The sequence below is a fragment of the Myotis myotis genome, unplaced genomic scaffold (genome assembly GCF_014108235.1).
Source record: "Myotis myotis isolate mMyoMyo1 unplaced genomic scaffold, mMyoMyo1.p scaffold_m19_p_9, whole genome shotgun sequence".
In the NCBI taxonomy this organism is placed as follows: Eukaryota; Metazoa; Chordata; class Mammalia; order Chiroptera; family Vespertilionidae; genus Myotis; species Myotis myotis.
This window is the reverse complement of record NW_023416401.1, coordinates 32313917-32326281: the sequence shown is the minus strand read 5'-3', so window position 1 is coordinate 32326281 and position 12365 is coordinate 32313917. Positions and strand designations below refer to the sequence as shown.

Here is a 12365-nt window from a genome sequence, read left to right as displayed (position 1 = left end):
TTGATTGGTTGCCTCTCATAAGCACCCCAACTGGGGACCGAACCTGAAACCTGATTAGAAATTAGAAATTGAACCCATGACCTTTTGGTGTATGGGATGATGTTCTAACCAACTGAGCCACATCAGCCACAGTGAGAGATTCTTAACATTTTCCACACATCCCTGTTTGTTTTATTTCTATACTTAATTTAAAGATGTAGTAAAGTCTGTAAAATCACTGTTTTGTCCTAAGATCTGAATGTGACCCATCCTATATGAACATGTTGGCTTGTTCCAGAAGCACTGGGTTGTTGAATTCTTATACCTGGAGAGATGTTTGTAGACACACAGTCCACATGGGCTAGAGATTTGATGATAACTCTATCTAGCCTGATAAGCTACTTATTTTTATTCAATAAAAATTTTATGAAAGAAAAATAGAGAATTTTGGTTGTCTCCATTCCTCTGGTTAATTTAATTCTCAGCAATCCCAGTAGTTGACTTTTATACAGCCAATGGCATCATGCTCCAGATTTTGCTAATCCAAATATGATTAAACCAAAGTTAAATAACAGTGAAAAAAGATCTTGCAAAAGCTCTTAACATGGCTTTCAACAAATTGCTCTGTTTCTTTGGGTTTTCAAAAGCTTTATATCACATTGCATTGGGTTGGTTTATAATAACAGCCGTCAACACCAATTAATCATTTGTTTTTTTGGGGGCTGTACCAACCTTTAAACTCCCCAGACTTAGTTCAGATCCCTAGCTTCTTTACTGTAATCCTGAAATAGTTTACTTGTATTCCCAGTTTAACTTTTGTCATTAGAAGGGGGTAGCATGGGTGGGTAGAGATGGCCTTTTCTGAGAGAAGGCGCTATCATCTGACACCATTGAACTGCAGTAAAGGTGTGACTTTTAGGTGAATTAAGCCTTGTATATTGTGGGAGAGCTGACAGACTAGAATCTACGCAGAAAATGATTTAAACTTGAATGGGATTATTTGGTTACATGGAACCAAAACCCAATTGAAATTAATTTCAGGGAAAAAAAAAGGAATTTATTGGAAGGCACTGGTACTACATGGTAAAAAACAGAGCTGCCTTTAGCTCTGGTATGCCATATATTCCAACTTTAGTTCCTGGCACTCTCTATTTCTAGTCATTTCTATGGAAGGATTTCCCCCATCATGACAAGGCATTTGTGGTCAAGGGAGGGGATTTGAGTAATACAAAATTATTTTTCCCGCATAACTTTAAGAATGGGAGGGTGACTAGTTTGGAAAATGGGAAGTTTCTAGTAAAGTACAGTCTGGGCAGACAAAACATGTCTGTGACATGTTGGCTTGGCTACTGGCACCTAAAGACACTATTTCTGAGGGTGAAATAGCACTGTATAGGGTACTTCTCAGCAAGCATTCTGCTTTGTGCTAGCCAATTCCCACATGTACAGTTTCCATAATGCATGATTCACCCATCTCACCTCCAGCCACAGATTCACTCACAGCCCCTCCATGCCCAATGGGAGACAATGCAAGACCACCTCCCAGCTATACATCCAGTGGAGACATCATGGGCCACTGTCACACGAGTCCTAGTTCTCTGGCTAATATAATACCCTTTCTCTTCTAGTTTGGCATCAGTGAAGTCTGAATGTGGCTTCTAAGACCCCGCAGTTGTAGTTTAAAGTGTGGAATATGTATCTTTTCTTATACTCAAAGTTATTTTAGATCTGCCTGTTACTGAATCATGCAGAAAGAAACGATTCCCTTTGCAATTCTCCTTCCAACCTCTGGTTAAGTCAACAAGAAAAACTAGTTTGATGCTAGTAAGTAAAAAAAATTTAAACATTTAAATGTTAATATTTTTATTAAGATAATTTATAAACCATAAAATGCACCTGTTTGAAGTATATAGGTCAATCAATGTTAGCATATTTATAGAGTTATGCAGTCGTTATGACATCTAATTTTAGAACATTTCTATCATCCAACAAAGAAACATCATGCTCATTTATAGTTACTTCCAATTTTGTATCATTTTCTCTTGTGCGTGATCTAATCTCATGCTGTTTTGTACAGTAACATGCTGTACAGGCTTATGCCTAGGAGCAGTGGAATATGCCATATATCCTAGGTGTGTCGTAGGCTGTACCATCTAGACTTGTGTAAATGCTCTCTGTGATGTTCGCACAATTTCTCAGAACATATCCCTGTGGTTAAGCAGTGTATGGCGGTAGTTGTCTGCAAAAGGCCCTCCGCCTTAGACTGCTTCCTCTGTCTCTCTGTCTCTGTCTCTCGCTCTCTGAAAGGGAGAATAGGAAGTATAAAAATCAGTGTGAAAAACTTATTATCCTCAAGCTCACATGGAGCATTCTCCAGGATAGACCAAATATTAAGCCGTATCAGAAACTTCAATAAATTTAAAACAGTTTAAAATCATACAAAGTATGTTTTCAGATTACAAGAGTTATATTAGAAACCATCAACAAACATGTGAGGATGTGAAAAACTGGATCACTCACAAATTGTGTAAAATGGTGCAGCCACTTTAGAAAATAGTGCGGCAGTTTTTAAAAATTTATCTTTATTGTTGAAAGTATTACAGTTGTCCCCCCTTTCCCCGTACGGACCCCCTTCACCCAGCAATTTAAAAAAACCCTAAATATGCAATTACCATATGTCCCAGCAGTTGCACTGTTGGGCATTTATCCCACAGAAATGAAAACTTTGACTTATACAAACCTGCACATGAATATTCATAGAAGCTTTATTTGTAATTGTCCCAAACTAGAATCAGCCCAGATGTCCTTCAAAGGTGAATGGCTTAAACAAACTGTGGTGTATCCCTGCCATGGAATAGTACTCAGCAATAAAGAGAAACAAACTAGTAGTACGTGCAACTTGGGTGAACCTCGAGGGGAATTATGCTGAGTGAACAAAGCCAGTTCCACGGGTTTCATAGTGTATGATTCCAGTCGTGTAATACTTTGAAACGGAAACATTTTAGAAATAGAGGACAAACTAGTGGCTGCCAGAGGTGATGGTTAGGGGCTGCGTAGGCAGGAGAGAGGGAGGAAAGGGGGCATGGATATTAAAGGACAACACAAGTTCTCCTTATCATATCGGAACTGTTCAGTATCTTCTCTGTGGTAGTGGACATGTGAACTGACACAGGTGATAAAATGGTGTAGAACTTGCCCCGCCAGTTTGGCTCAGTGGATGGAGTGTTGGCCTGCAGACTGAAAGGTCTCAGGTTCGATTCTGGTCAAGGGCACGTACCTTGGTTACAGGTTCCCTGGCCCTGGTTGGGTGCATGCAGGATGCAACCAATCGATGTTTCTCTCTGTCTCTCCCTCTCCCTTCCACTCTCTAAAAATCAATCGAAAAATATTCCCTGGTGAGGATTAACAAAAAATAAAATATAGAAAATGGTGTAGAACTTTACACACACACACACACACACACACACACACACACACACACAGGAGTACCAATAAAACTGGAGAAGTCATCCTGGCTGGGTGGCTCAGTTGGTTGGAGTGTTATTTCTTACACCAAAAGGTTGCAGATACAATTTCCTATCAGGGCACATACCTGGGTTGTGGGTTTGATCTCTGGTGGGGTGCGTACAAGAGACAACCAATCGATGTTTCTCTCTGTCTCTCTTTAAAAATTAAAAAAACCAAACATATCCTGGGGTGAGGATTAAAATAAAAATAGTGGGGAAATATAAGTAATATAGAGTGAATCAATGGTGATATCCTGTTTGTGACATTATACTGTAGATTTGAAAAATGTTGCCATTTGGGGAACCTGGGCAAAGTGTACAAAGAATCTATTGGTATCATTTCATATAACTATGCTACATGGGAATCTCCAGTTACTTCAATAAAAATTTCAGTTAACAAAAAGCTGATTGATGCCAAAACTGGTTTGGCTCGGTGGATAGAGCGTCGGCCTGCGGACTGAGGGGTCCCGGGTTTGATTCCGGTCAGGGGCATGTACCTGGGTTGCGGGCACATCCCCAGTGGTGGATGTGCGGGAGGCAGCTGATCGATGTTTCTCTCTCATTGATGTTTCTGGCTCTCTACCTCTCCCCCTTCCTTTCTGTAAAAAATCAATAAAATATATTTAAAAAAAAGAAAAGCTGATTGAGGTAAAAATAATAACTAAATGTTCAAACAATGCCGTATGTATAGATATATATATATTCTCAATATATGATTAATACATATTAATATGTATATTTTAACTAAATGTTAAAACAATGCCATATGTATAGATATATATGATCTCAATATATATGATTAAATAGAGTTTTGGGGCCAAATGATGAATTTATCCCCAGAACATACAAGGTACAAAAGGAAGGAAAATCAGATAACTATATTAAAAACTCCCATTTAGGAATGTGGGGAAGGGGAATCCTGATGGATTGGTCCTTGCCCAGAGTATAAACCTTCTCCCACTAGATAAGCATGGTCTGGTGAGGGATAAGCATGGTCTGGTAAGCATAGTCTGAAGCGACCCATCGGCTTGTTGACACCTTTCCATGGCAGTGGAATCAGATTCTTGGACAACCAATCTGGCTGCTCCAGATTCTGCCTGCTGGTATGACTTTTTCTGGGGAGTTAGCCAAAACTCGCACTCCAAACTTTATTTAGAACTTGACCTTCTTTTACTTTAATCCTAAAGCACTTTGCTCTCCTATAATTGTCAGACACCATATTTTATTTTCGTTGGAGGTTGGAGCGGGGCAGTATCTAGGTTTGGTTGGGTATGTGAGTATGCGTGTGTTTGTGTGTGCATGTGTGTAGGATAGCCAGTCTCATCTAGCAGACTGGTCATGTAAACTTGTGCATCCTTATGAGGAGCTTTGTTTGCCTGTCGTATTTTGAGAGGGACTGGAATTTGAATGGAGTTAACTCCCTGGACTTGAGTCGGCCCACTGAGGTATCTGGGTGCAGAAGTGCCTCCAGAAGAGATGCCCATCAAGTTAGTGTGTTTCATATTCATGGCCCTACCTGAACGGCATTCAGAGGCATCTAGTCGGGGGCATTCAGGACTCCTGGTTTGGATTTTTTTTTAAGCTTCTGATCTTTGTAAGAGATTTTCCTGGGTATCTTGACGAATTCCAGACAAAATCTTTCTGTGCCAAGTTGTTGTGACGTTGGAGTAATGTGTAGTCTCTTGAATCTAAGGTGAGGACGTAAACTGGATTGATGCTACTGTAGCTGAGCAGGCTGTACACAGTAGGTGCTCAGTGGATGTCACGTCCCTCCTTTTCCGTGGTGCCTCTCCCTACCCAGTGGAGATGGGCCTTGTAGAGAAGCTCTGGTAAGGGAGTGTGCCATTCCTGATGGGGCCTGGGAGACGGGGCTTCCCCCTTTTCCCTATCATCTGCTGATGCTGAAGTAGGGATTGCAAACTTGAGGACATTTTAGGGATGTACAGGGTTGAAAGACAGTAAGAAAACCTCGACTGAAGTGATTGTGCAGGACCTGAGGTAACAGCTAACTTGAAGAGCATGGGCAGCTCAGACCGGAGAGCGAAAATGGTGTGATTTGCCTAAGTCAGATGGCAGGAGAAGCTGACATGAGTCTGTGGCGGGCCACCAAGTTTCTGAACAAGTAGTGCATGGCATGGCGCTGATTCCAGTGACTGTGAGGAGAGCAGATTTGGCCTGGGGTCTATATAGAAAAGAAATGTTCTTCAGAGAGAATCTAAGGAGCCCAGGAAGAAACTGCCCGGCCTTGTGTTGGGCCTGGTGGAAGAATTGGCGCAAAGAAGTCTTGAAAAGAAAAAAGTGAAATAGGTCACCTTGATTTAGTAGTTTCAGAAGTTCCATGAACATAAAAACACCATGGAGAGCCCTTTTTAGAAATTCAAATTCCAGGATCCAGCTCCAGAGATTCTGATTCACTAGGCAGGGGTAGGCTGGGAACATATGCATTTTTAAAAGTGATTTATGCCCTGGCCAGTTTTGCTCAGTGGTAAACGCATTGGCCCGCAAATCAAAGAGTCTCGGGTTCAATTCCCAGTCAAGGGTACATACCTTGGTTGCAGGTTCCCCAACCCCAGTAGGGGTGCATGCAGGAGGCAACCAGTCGATGTGTCTCTCACATCGATGTTTCTCTCTCATTCCCCCTCCTCCTTCCATTCCACTCTCTAGAAACAAATGGAAAAATATCCTTGGGTAAGGATTTTTTTTTTTAAGTGATTTATAAGGGGTCTACAGGCCATACTTGGAAAAGCATTTGAGTTAGATGAAAGGAATTTATGGTAGGAAAGAAGAAGGGAATCTCAGAACCTAGCTAAGGATCTGTGCAGGTCTGACTTCAGGCCACATATGCCTGAGCTTCCCTCTCACCCTCAGACCTCATGGAGACTGGAAATAGTGGCTTATCATCACTCACAATCCAAAAGCAGTTATTTGATTTCCAAATTAGAAATTCTTCCTGATTTGCTGATCATTTGGACATTGGCCTTCCTCCAGTGGGTTCTGACTTAACCTGCTCTTCAGGCTCAGTGGTCTCCTGTGGCTTTTCCTTGGAAATCCACCTCTTACTGGCATCCTTAGGGCTGTGAATGAATCAGTATGGATGAGGGAGGGATCATATAGAAGTGCTGATGGGAGAAAAGCTCTCAGGCCTGATTGATTTTATCTTGCAAATGATAGCAGTAGGAAGTTACCTAACAAAAGTGATAGTGGAAATTAGGGGTTTAGGAGTGAGGGAACCTTCTATTCAGAGGTGGTAAGTAATGACCTGGAGATAGGTCTTCTATCGTTGGCCCTCTTTGCCCAAGGTTCCTCCCATTGCCCATAAATACAACCCAGGAGGTCATCAAGGACTGCGTGTCCTCTCTTCTCTACGGAGAAATGGACTCATGGTCTCTAAGATCTTGTATCAACACTTCTGCATTCTCTAAAGAAAGGATGAGAGAGATTGGTGGGGCTGCTGCTGGTGAGTCAAAATTTTTTTCCTGGAGTAGAGGTTGTACTCTAAGAAAGGAGCATCTCAGGGTAGAGGTGAAACTGGTTTGGAACAAAAGGAAGGAAATTTGTTCTATCAGTTTTCAGTCATTCAATTAGCAATAAATTTTTCTTAGTTCTTTTGTGTGTAGAAGGTGCTATGGAAAGAACACGAAAAGCGAAGAAAGTACTTTCTTTTGAAATATTTACTTCTGTTTGGGGAGCCGAGAGTAGTACCCATGGGAAGAAAATACAAGACTGTATTTAACAGAGTTCTAAAAGTCCTGGTGCGGATAGGACAAAGGAATTCAGGAAAGGGAAAGCTCGTAGTTATCTAGAGTGATTTCGAAAGGCTTGGAAAGGTTTGCTCTCGGATGATGGATAACATGAGTCACAAGATAAACTGTTAAGGATAAGTCCTGTAGGAGGAAATTCCAGGAAGGGAAGATAATGGGCAAAGGCATGGAGGTGGGAGGGAGTGTGACATGTGTTACGGGTGAGGGGGCATCAAGAGTATCGCCCTGTTGGCTTGCCCTGGGGAATGGAGAAAAAGGTAGCTAGATAGTAAGAAGATAGTTTATGAATGACTCAAAAGTATGCAGAGTGGTTGTCCCGCCAGGGCATGTGCCTGGGTTGCAGGCTCGATCCCCAGGAGGCAGCTGAACGATGATTCTCTCTCATCATTGATGTTTCTAGCTCTCTTTCCCTCTCCCTTCTCTGAAATCAGTAAAAGCATATTTTTTTAAAAAGTATGCAGAGTGGTTCGGGCTTGATGTGCTGGGCCAGGATGGCAAACACCTGATGCTCTTGCCCCCTCATCCCTGTCTCTCAGACCCGTGAATCGTTGCTTGCACGCAACATACCCGAGAAATTGATCCTAATGACAGCTGTATTTTGTACATTTTCATACTCTTTTATGAGTGTAATACAGTTTATCTGTCCATCTTACTGTTGATGGATATTTGAGTCACGGCATTGTCTTTTCCTGAGTCTGTTGTGGCCTCAGGTGCCTTCTTAACACAATGAATGCTCCATGTAGTCACCACCAGTTAAACAGAGGAAACCTATTTGCCAGCTTCCAGGTAGGCTGCGAGAGCATTCTAAAATCTTGAGCAAGTAAGGATTCATGCAATTTCCTGTGTTATCTAGAGCTAGAAACTTGGGTGAGAGCTGGGCTTGGCAGCCTAAGTTCTCCTTCTTCAGCTTCCTGAAATACACACAAGCCAAGTGAGAAATCACCACACATCTGTTGTTTCAAATTTTGGATAAAGTTAAGGTCTTTAGCTGACTAAAAATATATTTGGAAATAAATGTTTTTACTAAGAATGCATAAGTTGCTTTCATTACTTAGATGTGACTCCAAAACTCATTCCAGTCTTAGTAGTGGGCCAAAAGTGGATATAGGAAGTCCTTTATACAAATCAAGTAAGAGAACTTGATATGCTGGATAATAAAAATACAACTTATTCTAAATACTAAAAAACTAAAAGCACAAAAGCCAATGAACATCAGAAGCCACCAAAAGGTCTGGAAATATTATGACCAGTGTTAAAATGCACACAGAATTTGTTTACGTGAGATGAGGAAGCAGAGTAGAGGCTGTGCTGTTAAAATATGTTTTGTGCTCCAACATGGGCTGCGCCTTCCGGTGTTTCTAGCTTCTGATGCTGTGCAGGTGGCTGAGCCTGTATCTGCTCCCTATTGTCAAGCAGGAGGCTAAGCCCTGAAGACCAAACTCCCCAGAGAGCCACACAAGGGCATCGGAATCTCTTTTTCTCAGTTTTCAAGTATTTTTAACGAAGACTCTGTAAAACATTTATGTATACTTTAAGCCTTGAAGTTTAAGGAACACTATGAATTTTAAAGAGTAAAATGAACAGCAGTGTAACTGAGTGAGCTTCCCTCCCCAGTTGTATCCTTAGCTTTTTAAAACTCTTCATCCAGAAGTAACTATTACTCTGACTTTTGTGATAATTATTTCATTTTCTTGGTATTTTACCACCCATGTTTCATTTCTAAATGACAGATTTAGTTTGTGGTTTTTTATTAAGTTTTTAAAAAATATTTTTTATTGATTTCAAAGAGGAAGGGAGAGAGAGATAGTAACATCAATGATGAGAGAGAATCATTGATCGGCTGCCTCCTGCACACCCCACACTGGTATGGAGCCCACATCCCAGGCATGTGCCCTTTATTAGAATGGAAACTGGGACCCTCGAGTCCACAGCCCAACGCTCTATCCCCTGAACCAAACTGGCAAGGGCCTGTTTTTGGACTTTATATAAATGGAATAACCCTGTATGTTTTATATGATGAATGTTGCTTGCACTCAATATACCTGGGAAATTCATCCCAATGACAGCTGTATTTTGTACATTTTCATGGCTGTATACTGTTCTGTTTTATGAGTGTAATGCAATTTATCTGCCCATCTTACTGTTGATGGATATTTGAGTTATTTCTGGTTTGGTGCTATGATGACCGTTGCGTCCTGAACGTTGTTGTACATCTCATAGTGTCACGTGTATACGAGTTTAATTGCGGAGTCACAGGGTGTGCAAATGCTCAGTTTTACTCGGTAATGTCAGTGTTTTTCCAAAGTGAATATCAGTGCAGCATGAGACTTCCTGTTCACTAAGTCTTAATACTTAGTAAGATGTTAAGGTGTGGAGTGATGTCTGATAGTAATTTCAGTTTGCACTTTCCCAGTTACCAAAAAGATGTACTGGGTGCATCTTTTTATATCTTTATTGGCCTGTCAAGCAAGTTTACTTTTGTGTGAAGAGCCTGTCACTTTTTCTATTGGGTCATTTACCTTAATCCTTGTTTATTCATACAATTTAAAAACATATATATGTGTATATAGATGCACATACATATTACATACATATTTGATGCTATAAATATATGTGTTGAAATATCTTCTTCAAGTTTATGTCTCACTTTTGACTTTATGTTGTCTTTTTATCATCAGAAATCTTTAATTTCCATGTAATAGTATGCATTCATTTTTTCCTTTATGCCTTTTTGGGGGTTGGGAATGGGAGGAGAAGGAGGAATCAGCCATGTCTCCAAGCAGCCCTAGTTCCTTTTATTGGAAAATGGTTTTTAGAAACTAAGATCTAAGCTGGGTGTGCTTGTTGCTACTGGGGTGTCATTGGGCATAGACCCTTTAAGTAAACAGAGGTAGAAAATATATGCGTGTATGCTAACCTGAGTATGCACACGTATCTGTAATTATTTCTATATCTATCTGTATCTAGATCAAGGTAAACATAAATTCATATTGACAGTTCTGATTCTAATCCAGAACCACATGACTCATTATAACCTTCTTTAGTGTGTGTGGGAGGGATGTTTTAAAAAGTCATCAACTAATGTCTGACTAAGCTGAATGGTAAGCTTTTGTTCCTGGAGATTTCTTATAGATAAACAGTAATCTTTTCCCTTTGACTTTACATGCTGCCCCAGATTTCAGAGTTTCAAAATGTAACTTCTATTAAGAAAAATGGCACCGTGTTTGTTATAATTATATGCTGTTCACTTAGGCAGTGGACTGATGAATCGAATGCTTACTGTGTTCCAGACACTATTATAAGTAGTGTATGTGAACCTTCACAATCCTATGAAAGAGTTACAGTTATTCTCCCATCTTATTAATAAGGAAACTGAGGCACAGAGATTAGGGAGCTTGTCCCAGGTCTTGTAGCTAAGAGGATGTAGGGGCCCGCCTTTAAACCTGGGTAATCTGTTCTAGAGCTGATGTTCTTGACCATCCTGCTATATTGTATCTCATAAGAAGTGTGAACAGGATCCAGGAAGGAGAATAATTTCTGAACTACTGAGAGAAAATGACAGCTGATTTGATTCTGCTCAGAGGATTTGGAGCTAGTGATTCTTTCCAATGGTTCTCTCGGGCCTCTTCAGGACTAGCCCAAATTTCTGTCTGGAGAAGGATTATTAAGAGGCCAAGGAATGGCCAGTTCCCCTAGAGACCCTGTGCTTTCTGTTTGGTCCTCATTCGATTTGAATTCTGACACTATGAGAAACAATCCATTTAAGTCTGTGGTAAGAACCCGACACTGCTTGTTAGAACTTGACACCAGGAACTTGGCCCCAGGTGAATAGCAGTTATGGACACACGTTAATATGCAGGCAAGTCCCCATGGGAACAGAAATTCTTCCCAGGGCACACATATCAGGTGCTTTGATCATTGTAAAAGGTTATTGCCCAATCAGATATTAATTGTGAAGGTGGCAATTCTTTGTTTTGTTTTTCATTTAAAAAAAAAAAGTTCATTTTAGTGTTAGCTTCACCTCACAAGTAAGCCAACCCAATTATCTAAAAAAAAAACACACAAAAAAAACCACACTGGGATTTTAAAGAGATTTTGCTGCTTTAATTATTGCTAAAGTGGTTGCTTCATCTGTGTGTTGCATGAATATCTTGGATATTTAGACAAAATATGGGCTAATGGGAGCACAGCAATCCCTGGTTATTCATTCCAGTGGCTGACACAGGGAGGGAGCGGGAAAGACAGAGGCTGTTCATGGCACACCACAGCTTCTGCGTACAGCCTGCAGCCTTCCTCTGCTGGATTTTGATGGAATGTTGTGAATGGTTTCCATTGCTTTTGGCTAGAATAGCTTAAACATGTGGGATGGTTTTGACAAAAAATAATTCCACCAGACATTTAGCAGCTGTCTCCTGCTCACTGTTGGCTTGCTACTTACTCATGGCTTAGTTGGTTGTTTAAGCTTGACCTTGGCAAGGGGCTGTGGCTGGAGCAGAGAGTAAAAATCCAGGGCAAACATTTTTAAATGAAATGTTGTATTTCAGGAGTCTGGAAGGATATAACATGCTATTGCTGTTATGGTGTTTGCTGTTATTGCTATTATGCTGTTGTGGTGTTTAAAAATACAACATACACAACTAGAACCTACCTGTACCACCAAAGATTTTGCTTGGGAAGAACTTGTGAGAGCACTACTATTTTATCACTTATAAAATTGCGTCTGAGAAATGTATAGTCATGCTTTAACAACAAGGATATGTTCTGAGAAATGGTGTCATTAGACAATTTCATCCTTGTGTGAACACCATACAGTGCACTTATATAAACCTAAATGTTATAGCCTACTGCATATTTAGACTATATGGCACAACCTGTTGCTCCTATGCTACAAACCTGTATAGCATGTTACTGTACTGAATACTGTAATCATAACACAATTTAATAATTTAATAAATCACTTAGGTGTAATTAGCTGGTCATAGGGAAAATAGTTTAAAACAAACATGGATTTATTTTTTTTTAATTTTATAGACTTTTTAAAGAGAGGAAGGAAGAGGGATAGAGAGTTAGAAACATCGATCAGCTGCCTCCTGCACACCCCCCACTGGGGATGTGCCCG

General features: G+C 40.5%; 1 protein-coding gene across 3 annotated transcripts in view; it reads left to right on the top strand.

The window, feature by feature from the left end:
- Positions 1-12365, top strand: part of RAB31 (RAB31, member RAS oncogene family) — a 133117-nt gene that overhangs the window by 88892 nt on the left and 31860 nt on the right. The gene's annotated exons all lie outside the window — the stretch shown is intronic.